Here is a 12,046-nt window from a genome sequence, read left to right on the forward strand (position 1 = left end):
AATTAAGAAAAATGTTTCCAAGTACTTCGCTAGATTTCTTCACTATCTGTGTCCTTAATCGCGACTATGACCATATTTATTGTGATTAGCGGAAACAAGGAAGAAGCTCGTTGGTGAGATTGCATTAATTAGAGTATTCGCCAATTATACTCGATCGCCATTTGACTATCCTTCGTATATGTACATATGTATATCATGTAGTCTGTACACAACGATATAGATTACTTATTACATGTACTGACCGTTATCTCGATGGCACCAAATTGCGTAGGAATACTTAGCCCCAACTTACTCTACGTGCATCCAAGCTTATTAAATATTTCATGCTCTTCCGTGCCTCTTCGTATGTATTCAATGATAGCGATATACGATCCACGTTCAACGATGTAACTCGAGCGTATCCGATTTATCCCTTGCTCTCTGTATACTCGTGTTCAAGATTCGTATAATGATCTACCGCTTCTTAAAGCGCACAAACAAAACTGTGAGCAACATCCCTCGAACTTTTTACCAAAGTTTTCGAACGAAATACGTTCGACGACAAAGGATAAATAACCACATATATAGTTGAAATAAAAAATATTCGATAAAAAAATATAATCAAAATAAAGAAATTTGATAAACAATAATTGAATTGTTTACTATATTTTTTTTTACTAATTAGTATATTTAACATATTGACTGCCGTGTAGGTTACCGGTGATCTCACTATAAATAATGCATTAAATACAATTATACAATTCCCTCTATCAGCTGTAAAATAAATTTTAACAAAAAATGCATTTCATAATAACAAATTCATGTAGGCGTGGCAAACAAATCATGTGGAAAGTGCTATATGAAACTTGTATTATATTATTACGTGGAAAATAATCAATTGGTTCATATATACAGTGAGTATACTTTAAAATCGTATACTGTTACGCTTATTAATTTTTGCTTATAAATATATCTATTAATATACTTGGAATATTAAACAATTTTGATCTGATATTTTATTAGATCAAAATTTACAAAATTTACAAGTGATCATTGGCTAAGAACGTTAAAACAAATGTATTTTAGTTTAAAACACTCCAAAATATTAGTAAAGTACAGTACTGTGTTCGATTTACCTTAATTAATTGATGATTAATCGAAGGAAATGCATATTGTAGTCTAAATGAACGGAGTATAAGTTCGATGCACCGTCCTCTTCGAAATTTATCGTTAGACTGGCTCGTTGCCCTCTATGAAAGTTACTTAACATTCTCATATTGATTCTTGTTTATATATGACTTTCAGAAGAATAAATTCTATTTATTATACAAATATTATTTCTGTTATACATATGTAGTCTTAGGAAAGTCATATAAACAATAATCAATAAAAGAATTTTAAACGACTTTCACAGAGGATAATGAAGTTAGTTTACTGTTGGATTTCGAAAAGGATGCTACGTCGAGCTTATACTCTGTGTTTTTTTGTTATTACAATATGTATTTCTTGTCTTCGATTAATTAACAATCATTTAAAGTATGTCTAGCATAGTATGTCATCTAGTAATAATTACGTATTGACGTATCTCATCATAAATACATATACATGTACATACATACATATACACCATACAAAAACTAGAACGTTCCATAATTCTGTTCAACTATCAACCGTCTGTGAGTTTTATTTTACTCTCTCTCTCTTTCTACTTCTATATTCCCTCTCTTTTGATGCCGTTTGAAAAAATTGTATTGTTACCATCGCCTAAGAAGTTATACTTTGAAAAAGGAAAAATATAAATAAAAGTAGTCGGAAAAATGAAATATGCGATTAAACGATAAAAGACAACGTTTACTTATTTTCATCTCCTGCATATATCTTTCTCCGTGGAAAATTTATAATATACTCTTCTAACCGAGCAAGAGTAATACATTTTCCACTCGGTTCTCCACCGCTATAGATACGACTAACTCGATTAGCAAAGCTCTTCGTCGGGCACGCCCACGTGAGTACAAAGTAGCGAGACGAAATACGTTTCGTTTATTTCCACCGCCATGGCTATCGTCACTAGCACCATAGTTCTCCTCCTTATGAATGAAGTAAAGGAGTCGCTCCTGCTCTTTAAAGATTGAACGAGTGGGAAGTCGAGGTCAATGAGTATCGCCTCCTTCGGTAGCCGTCATCTTGACGCTATCTAAAACCAGCTTTGAAATATCGCCCATTCGGATACAATGAGAATATATTAGAAAGTCCTCTTCCTCTTCTACTCTACATTACGTTTACTTCATTATGCAAAAGAAAAAAAAAAGAAAAAAAAAACGTATATATAACTTGCTATCTCCAATGGTTATAATCATATTAACTGTTTGATTCATCCTCGAAAATATATATGTAAGTATATCTAATATAAATGCCTCTTATTTTTTGCCTCAATAGCAATAATTAGTACCTATTCTATAATGAAAGAAGATATATATAATCTTTCGTTATTTACGTTGTAAATGATCGTTGGTGTAATTGTGATATGCTTTAAAATAGTTTATTATTTTTTCATTTTTACCTCTTCGTTCGTTCACCCCAATATGGATATTAAAGTATTTTTCTAAATTATAAAAATACATTTAATAATAATAATCTGAAAAGTAAAATATAAATATAATTATTTTTAAAATCACGTGATTTAGAAGAAAATAAAGATATCTCTCGTTTCTATAAATTTTATATTTTACATCGTTCGCGATATTTCGAGACAAGATATAATTGGGTTATTTGTGATAAGAAGTTATGTTACTTATCTGTAACAGATCGCAAGTTCTCCTTACAGATTCGTAAGCAAGTAAGATTTTATTGCAACGTCATTTATATCACAGATATGCGTATCACGATAATGTGGCTAGAAGTTTAACAAAGTTGAATAATCAAAGAGTAAAAATGAAAAAACAAGTATGAAAAAACCGGTTAGTTAATCGAACTTTGAACATAATTGCTATATTATAACCTTATAGTTCAAATATGATTTATTTCCGAAGAATAAAAAAAAAAAGAAGGAAGGAAAACAAGTTTTTTAACAAGATGTAACTAACATCGGTATAAATCAATATTCTTACAAAAACAAAAACCTTATTTCATCTTTTTTAAATGAAATATCTACTTGTTCAGAAAAAGAACTCTCGATATGTTCGAACCGCTAAGTACTGAATAGGTACTCATATAAGTTCTACGTTTAATTACTTGTCTATTCGAAATTGTTTGTTAAGGATAAAAGTTATCAAAAGCCGACGTTGGAAATTCTTTCTTTCAAAAATGTCATTCGAATTCCATTGATTCCATAACTCTGGTTCTATCAATGGAGACACCGATATCTTACGTTTCCACGTCGTTTCACCTGACTTTGCGAAGAGATATAAAAGCCGGCCAGTTGCAGACGGACAAAGTCTAGAGTACAAAAGCCGGATCTGTATCCGCGAGGAAATACGAAATGGACTAGTCCTGATATCGAAAAATGCAAGAGAAATAGAAGAACCAGAGAAAAGAGAGCAAAAAAATGGAAAAGAAAAAAAGAAGGGGAGAGAAAGAGTGTGAGAGAGAGAAACATAAAAGTATTATGTAAAAAGACGAAAGCTTCCATGGTATAAATTAAAAGTTTTTCTCCTTTCTCTTTCTTTTCTTTATTTTCCTTATGTTTTTCTTTTCTTCCCTTTTTCCTACTCTCCTCTTTTCGTGTTCTCAAAAGATCGTTAATCCATAGTGTCACTATCTGCCCGCATAACTCTAGCAGTTTATTTCTACTTGGTCTCTGGCGAGTTTTAAGTCACTCGAACTTAAGCTTTATATTCTTTTGGACGACGTCTCTTTTGCGCATACTTTTTCCAATATGCCTTATCGCCATCACTTTTCTTTCTATCTTATTTCTTTTTCGATTCGTTTACGAGTGAACGCTTCGTTTGTATTATACTTTCTTATTTTCTTTGTCGATTTAAAGTTTGTGATTTAAATTAACAAGAGCGAGGAGAGAAAGGAAAAGTTGCTAATTAATTGATGGCTGAGCAAAAGCAAAATAATTTTGCGTTCGACATTAACGAAAATAAAAATCTTAGCAACATATGATCTTCCTTTTTCTCAAAGCTTGGACAAACTATTCGTTTGTTGTTTTCTTTGAAGACATTGTCTTTACTTTATTTATTTGAATTCCCTACAATTTACGTATTTACTTACGTAATAAAACAACACGATCTCTGTAAAATAAGCAACACGTTTTACGTCAAAGATACTGACAGCCATTTTAAAGACGAAACAAGATGACCAAACCTTGTTGTTCTTGACACTAACTTAATTCAACTTGGTTTCCAACGAACGAAAGGTAAACTCGTCGATTGGCAAATACTTACGCGTATACGAAAAGAAGATATAGACACTGAAGAGAGAAAGAGAGAGAGACACAAGAAACGCGTTAACGGCAAAACCAGTCGTCAAAAATTGCATTCACGCACAGTAATATTTTCGTACCTCATTCATGCATTTACGAGCTGAAAAGGTACAGTTCCTTCTTCGTCAAATTAAAGCTTTACGACCTCGCCCAAAATCGCATGGGTACAAAACCGCAAAGTGGTCCGTATACGAGCTAAAAATGGTTTTGAAATTCTGCAGCTAAAATCTTCCTAACAATTGATAAAAATAAAAAGAAAGTAAGTAAGAAGGAAAGAATGAAAAAAAAAATTAGTAAAAAGAGTAACGAAATAAAAGTGAATGCGGTGGTGTGTATGTGTGTATGTGCTTGCGCGCACGTGTGTATAAAAGAGGTAAAAAAGTAAAAGCTACTTTCAGCTGATTAGCAAATTCCTTTGCCAAGCAGAACGCAAAAGCTTAAGGAAAAGGGTCAGAGTGTCTTTTCAAGCGGGTGGAAGGTGACGTGTTTGCTCACAATACACAAGAAGATGTAATTAATCTCTTCTTCATGCTCGACGTTATACGACAAGGAAGAAAAGGGTAGCTGACTCGTTTTTCTCGTGACCATACCTAATGCCCAGCAGGTGCACCTACCTATAGTCGAAGCTATAGTTATATTGAGACTCTAAACATCAAACTTTACTTTTTGCGACACTCATCGCTGTCTCAACCATCGCTAAGACTTTGATAGACTTCATCAATATAAAGTTTCTTGTTCTAATCTCTAACGTTTATGTTCAAAGATTAAATAACATTTTCTGTCTAACATAAATTACATTGAAAATTATTCATTTAATAAATAATTCATAATTAACAATTATTAACGACAATGAATATTTTGATAAAAAATATATTAAATGTAAAAATAAAAATATAGAACGATCGTTGAACGAACAATATACAGTTTCAGAAGTTATACGTTCGCAATGTACTATCGAATTTTTGTATATATGTATATAGTTAATAAAAAAATATTGAAAAAACGATTATATAAAGTATCTATTTCCTGCGAATCAATAACTATGAGGACTATTCGATGACTCCAATGTAATATTCTAACGATGAGAATTCTAATTATTATTATAATGAATGAGACTGAAGTTTAATCCTTGGATATAGAGCACAATTACAAAATACTTCTGAGCGAGCACCGTTTTCATACGAGTATATATATTACCTATATAGCAATGTTATCGATGGAAATGGATTTGAATGCCAAAAACTCTTGAATATTGAGGCGTGCCCTTAAAAATTGAGTACCTCTTCTTCCCCGTGATTTCATTTTATTGTTCGTAATTATAAAAAAATCGAACAATATATTTTCATTTAGAAAAATATGTTCGTTAACGAAATACGAAACATATGATAAGGGTAAAAAAAAAGTGTAAGAAAATTATTATAACCGATTTGATCCTTCGTTCTATTTAAAAAAAAAAAAAAACATGTGATCGAAGTGGAAGCGAACAATTTTTTTGAAGTTCCTTAAACGTGTTCTCTCGCATGTAGTTTCGAAAAGTATTCTTAAGGTTTTATCACGGCAAAGTCAGCAGAAGAACCATCAATGTGCCTTTTCTTCGACGAGAAGAAGACCTTTCATGCGAGACGTTCAGTCATCCTTCGATGCGCTTCTTCGTGCTTTCGAAAAGTGAACTCGATAGTACAACAAGGTACAACGAAGAATATTCGACCTCGATTTTGCGCTTTCGATCTTTTCAAACGAATATTTTCGAAGAAAAGTAAACCACGACGACAACGTTATATCCATCTTCAAAGAACTAACACACGGATTATCCAAGTATGGAATCAGTTTCAAATAATAATCATCCAGATTTTTGAAAAGTTGCTTTTTTCGATACAATTTTGGTTTCATTCATATTTTCTACGTTATCAAAATTTTTGTGTGTAGTGCTTTTTGATTAAAAATAAAATTATCAATTAAGTAAATTTTACTTTGTAGTATCTGTATTATGATATTTCTAATAATTATATGCATTTAAATAATATTTGTACATTTTAACGAAATAAACAATTATTTAAACAATGGACGAATCTATTCTTTTATATGAATCACGGAAAAATATCTTACGATTAAATGTTATGATTCTAAGGAAAAATAAAAGGCGAATGGAGGTTAAGAGAGCATGCACGTTCTACACGATATGGGAGCTGACGGAGAAGGTGGAGGTCGAGGGTCGGAGGTGTCTGAGAACGGAGAGAGAAAGCGGCTATAGCGGGTAAAACATACAAAAAAAAAAATATGAAAAAAAATTCAGGGAAGTTATATGCTAGAGAATAATAAAAATTCCTTCCTTGTTCATTTCAATAAGATGGTTTTATTGTTCCTTTTCTTTCTTTAGAATTACCAACCTTTTTTTACAACATATACTTTAATACTAACGTAGTTTTTTATTTTCAAAAAATTAACTTTTCTGCGTTCGATAAAAAATTTCGACTTTAGATGAAAACGTCAAAAATAAAAACCATTCCTGTATCGAATAACATGGTGATAGAGAGAAAAATTGACAGAAATAACTTGTACTAGCGTACATGCATACATACATATATATATATGTGCATGTAACTCACGTTTACATTAATCGGTAGCAGAAAGAACTTGTACGATAATATTACATGTGATACGACACAATCGTTCGATCGAATGCGATTTTATTTTATCACCCAATGAGATCTCGTGATACTAAAAAGTTACTTTGTCCTTCCGATCAATTCGTTGACAACAATGGGAATGTTATGGATTAGATATTGTTACATATTAATGTACTTTAATTGGTTTAACGTGTAAGATTTAGTTGACCCGAATTCATCATCGAAGTATGCTGAATTTTTCAGCGAACGACCTTAATAATCTAAACGATTTACCATTCGATGCTAGATTAAAAAAAGAAAAAATATGAAAATTTGCAATTAGAGAAAACTACATGAAATCGAAGTTGAACGATATTGCGATCGGGTTCTTGGAACGCAGAGGAAAGAAAGCGATTAAATGGTTAATGAAATGGAATGAAAGAGGAGTAATTTACTGAGACCTTTTTCCAACCCACGATGAAGTAAAAGAGATCGTACTGTTGTATTAAACGTCATGAATTATTCACAACTAGCAGTTTCGCGGTTTCTTTTGCATTTTAACTGTGTCTTTTTATTACAATGGAAAAGGAAATATACAGTTTCATATACTTAAATTATGTCTAGCTTTATACTATTGAAGCTTTATATCTAGAGAACGTTTTTTCCTACAATAATTACTGTTAATTATAAAAAAGAGTTAGACGACGATATTGCAAGAAACGTATAAAGTGCGTTCTATTATACTTTAATATACTTCTTTTCTCGGTTATATATTTTAATTGTTTATACAAAATAACAATGAAAATAACAGCTTTTTTATTGCATAAAGAGAGAGACAGGCAGAGAAATAAAGTCAAAGAGCAAAAGGGTATAGGTAAAAATGTGAAAAATTCGAGAGAAAAAATGTTTTATATTGAAAGTTGAAACGTATAAAATATAATGTTCCACACATAAATGTCGAAATATTCGAAGCGGAAGATTATTATTTATTTGTACGATCCGTAAGGATCGTAAATTTTGTCTATGTTCAAAATACGCGTCTCAATCAGTAAGAGAGTATCAAAATGTTATTATTCGCGTCTCTCCACTCTGTAAACCGTTGCTAAACACGCCCTACTGGGCCATTGAAATAGAGACTCGTCCTATTCTTCCATTCCGCAGAAAGCGATACAGCGAGAAAAGTATTTCCAAAACGAGTATATCATACTTACATTAGCGATAAGAGTGAGATGGGAGCCATAGGTGAGAGAACCTATAATACTTTGTACACTTAAAACAAGCGAGAGGTAAGCCATGTGTCCAACCATTGGTTGGACACCATTACTTTATATCCGAATTAACAACCAGGGTTTTTATGCCGTAAGACTTTTCCTTGACGAGCCAATAAAATATCACATTTTCTATTGGCTCAATCACGTGTTTTAATCTTATTTCAATTCCACCTTTACCTTAATCATCATTAGCTAAAACTAATCACCAGAGGATTCCGTGTTAGAGAATTCTACGTAAATACACTATCTCTTTGAATAACGTATCCGTTTAACGAAAAAAAAATAACATTATTTTCCTTTAAGATTGAGTAATAATGTCGAAATATTCTCTTACGTTAGAATAAATTTGTACAAATCATTACTAAAATAATAAAGTGAAACAATTTATGCACTTATTTTTCTAATCTTTATAAAATCCGTATATATATATAGAAACTTATGAAATGAAATTCTACAAATGGCAATAAGTATAAGTCGGCATTTAGTTTCTTATCCAGTAACACCAAGATTTTATTCACCTTTTATGTAAATCAAATCGTTCCGCCTGACTTAAATTACGCGTGGGGTTTTAATGAAAATGTAATTATAATGAAGTTAATCAATATAAGAATCTACGAATGTACAAGGAAGTAATAAGTCAATGATTTTTATTATCGACTCCAACTCGACAATCATTTATTCATTTTTTCGTCTTAATCATAGACTACATACATTGTTTAACTACTACCTAAACTTACTAAACTTTACGTATAAAGGGTTAATGAAGGATAAAAAGGAAGGATAATGTTTCATTTATCGCATGATCGACCGAGCGAGAAAACGTATTTCTAATAAGGAAACGTGCATCGTGTTTTGGTGTATATCCGAATCCACGAACATGCTTCGATTACTTGCATATGTGTTATCCAGGAATGCGAGAAAATAATATTTAAAAAAAAAAATAGAATAAATAATGAAGAAAAAATAGGATAAAAGGAGAAAAAGATGAATGACTAAAATAAGAAGCAAGCGTAATTGCGAAAAAATTTCAAACAGAATTACACAGCACTTAAATTCAAGCCAAAACATAAACATCTACATATAATGTGCCTAACTTTTTGGTGTATGGAAGATATCGAAACCGTAAGAGTTACAATAGACTCATAATACTCGTTCCGCTCGTATCCAAACGCATAAAGAAAAATATGCGCTTTTATTAGCCGTATACGTATAATCTATTTCGCGATACGGGAAACGGTAAGAACAAGTGCATTTTTATTATTTAAAAGGTTGGACATATTTCTTTGGAAAGAATTTCAAAGTACTAATAAATCTCTGTACATGCATGTACAATGAAAATGGAACAAAGTTTTCAGTATTAGGTAAAAGGGATAAAGGGAAATATGAAAAAGTTTAACAATGTGAATTTATTCTCTTCAACAGGCTTAATTAACTAAGAAGTATCATCGTTTTTACATAACAAGATATTAACTTTATATATTAAAATATTATTACGTTTTGACTGTTCTATTATGCGACAATAAGTATACGATTGTTTTTAGAAAATTTAATTAATTTATTTCATTGCAAGGAATTATTTTATAATATATGTGTAAACTTTGCATCGGCATGCTGTGTGTGTGTAAGTATGCAAGATAAGTCAGTTTAAGGAAAAGTTAGGAAGGTTCTAACATCACTAAGTTGTGTGTGTATGTGTGTATGTAAAATCAGCAGCCAAGAAAAGTATAAAAGATTCTCGAGCTTACTAATTCTGTTATATGCGTTATCGATACGAAGAGCGATATGCATTTGTTTATTAAGGTAAGAGTATATATGTTACCGGCCAAGTACGAGATCCAGCTTACTTTACAGAATGCTTAGACATTGTAGATAATACCTAAAACTAGCCAGTAATGTAGGAAATGTATGTATATTTAACATATTTCCTAGGCATTCTGTAGAATGCCGGAATTTCTTACTTTCTTTATAACATATATATTAAAGGGCAAATGAGGAGAAGGGAGTTCATTGTAAGACGCGAAGAAATAGATGTATTCATCCAGCACTCAAGTTCTAAGTTATTTTATACATGCTACTTACACTTGTGTTAATACAATAGAATGAAACTAATTTTAATCCGCGTAAGGGAGCGACACAAATGGATGGAATTTGATGTTTTAAATACATAAAGACGTAATAGTTAGAAAGCTTATATTAGTTGATTCATGAAACTATAGTCATCATCATTCTCGTTCATAGTCGATATATTTTTGACTGTATTCAAAATCTGATTACCAATACTGTCCTTTTCAAATCAAGGTGTTCTCTAGTTTCTCGAATTAGTTTCATTTTGATTCGTTTCGTCGATATTAATCTTCTCTTTTACTCTTTCACAGTCTCACATAAAATATTTCCTCTTTTCATAAGTGGCGCAATAAAGGTTTCGTGTCGTACGATATTCTTCAATGAAAATTGAATCATTTCCATTTAATTGAAATTCTTTTGTTACGGCAATTACTTACGAATCATTGAACGCCGAGAAATTCTTTATCTCGATCTTATTCAATTCGTTTTCAAAGAAAAGAATGATGTCCGTTGCTTTTTCAAAGAATGTGAACTTCTTTGAAAAATTCTTGTAATTATTTTCTCGGACAAATAATTCAAATTAAAAGTTGATTTTTCCTTGGAAATAAAAAAGAAAAGTTTAATATTTAGTTGAAAGATAAAAGATAATCAGTTGAAAATTTCCAAAACAGTATAATAAACACACAAAAGTTTTCAACCACTCATTCTTCTTTCTAAAAAGTTATTTTTCTTTTGCAAAAGAAAGAAATAGCTCAAATCGCTAGGAATTCGCGTACTGTCCGCGTACTGTCCGCAAATTATCCGTGCGTTGCAAAAAATCGTAGAAACATGACTGTTTACCTCTCGTGCACTTTTCTTTCCATATACTAACACAGAGTGCGCGCTTTTTTGCTTTTCTCGACGACAAGCTCTCTCGCAGCGAGATTCCATCTGTCGTAAAATACGCGATCGTAGCGAAAACACTGCAAGCGGACTACGGTCGTAATACTTTTGTTGCATTCGCATTTTTATTTACTTTTTCGTTACACGCCAACTTACCGTGTTTTCTCTTCTAAGACAAATAACAGCGTGTTCTTTTTCTTAAACCGTGCCATTAAATTTGTTTTATCTTAATTAATAAATTAAAAATTTTTTATCGAATAATTTTCTTATCATGGAAATAACACTAAAAGAAATTGTTTATTTTTCTGTTTCTATATTTAATTTTTCTATTATTCATCGAATGTAATCAATTTAACAATCGTAAAATTTCATCGGAAAGAAGATCGAAAAAACGTAACTTGGAATCAAATAACTGTCATAATCTCAAGAGTACTGTATTCCATACGAGATATTTCAAACATTTCCTCGATAAGAGAGTACATATTCCCGTATCAACGAAAACACTACACGTTAGAACGAAAGAAAATGAAGCTAAAGGGGGCCAGATATTCGCAAATTGTATTTCGAACGATATCGGTGGATACAGTGAATTGGTTTCCATCCGATAAACGTTCCAACCGCGATGAGGAAGTGAACTAGCCTCAGTATCAACGAGACGTTGTGTGTTGCGGTGTACTATGTGGTTTTCAATAGAGTGAAATAGAAGATATGAAGAAAATTTGAGTGAATGAAAAGGAGAGAGAGAGAGAGAGAGAGAGAGAGAGAGAGAGAGAGAGAGAGAGACTTACTAATACATAGACACATATATCCACAAGCAG

At 31.6% G+C, this 12,046-nt stretch overlaps 1 protein-coding gene across 7 annotated transcripts in view; it reads right to left on the reverse strand.

The window, feature by feature from the left end:
• Positions 1-12,046, reverse strand: part of LOC106784946 (fat-like cadherin-related tumor suppressor homolog) — a 303,487-nt gene that overhangs the window by 120,924 nt on the left and 170,517 nt on the right. The window lies entirely within an intron of this gene.

Source organism: Polistes canadensis, unplaced genomic scaffold, assembly GCF_001313835.1.
Source record: "Polistes canadensis isolate GaletaPanama2010 unplaced genomic scaffold, ASM131383v1 scaffold_2, whole genome shotgun sequence".
NCBI lineage: Eukaryota > Metazoa > Arthropoda > Insecta > Hymenoptera > Vespidae > Polistes > Polistes canadensis.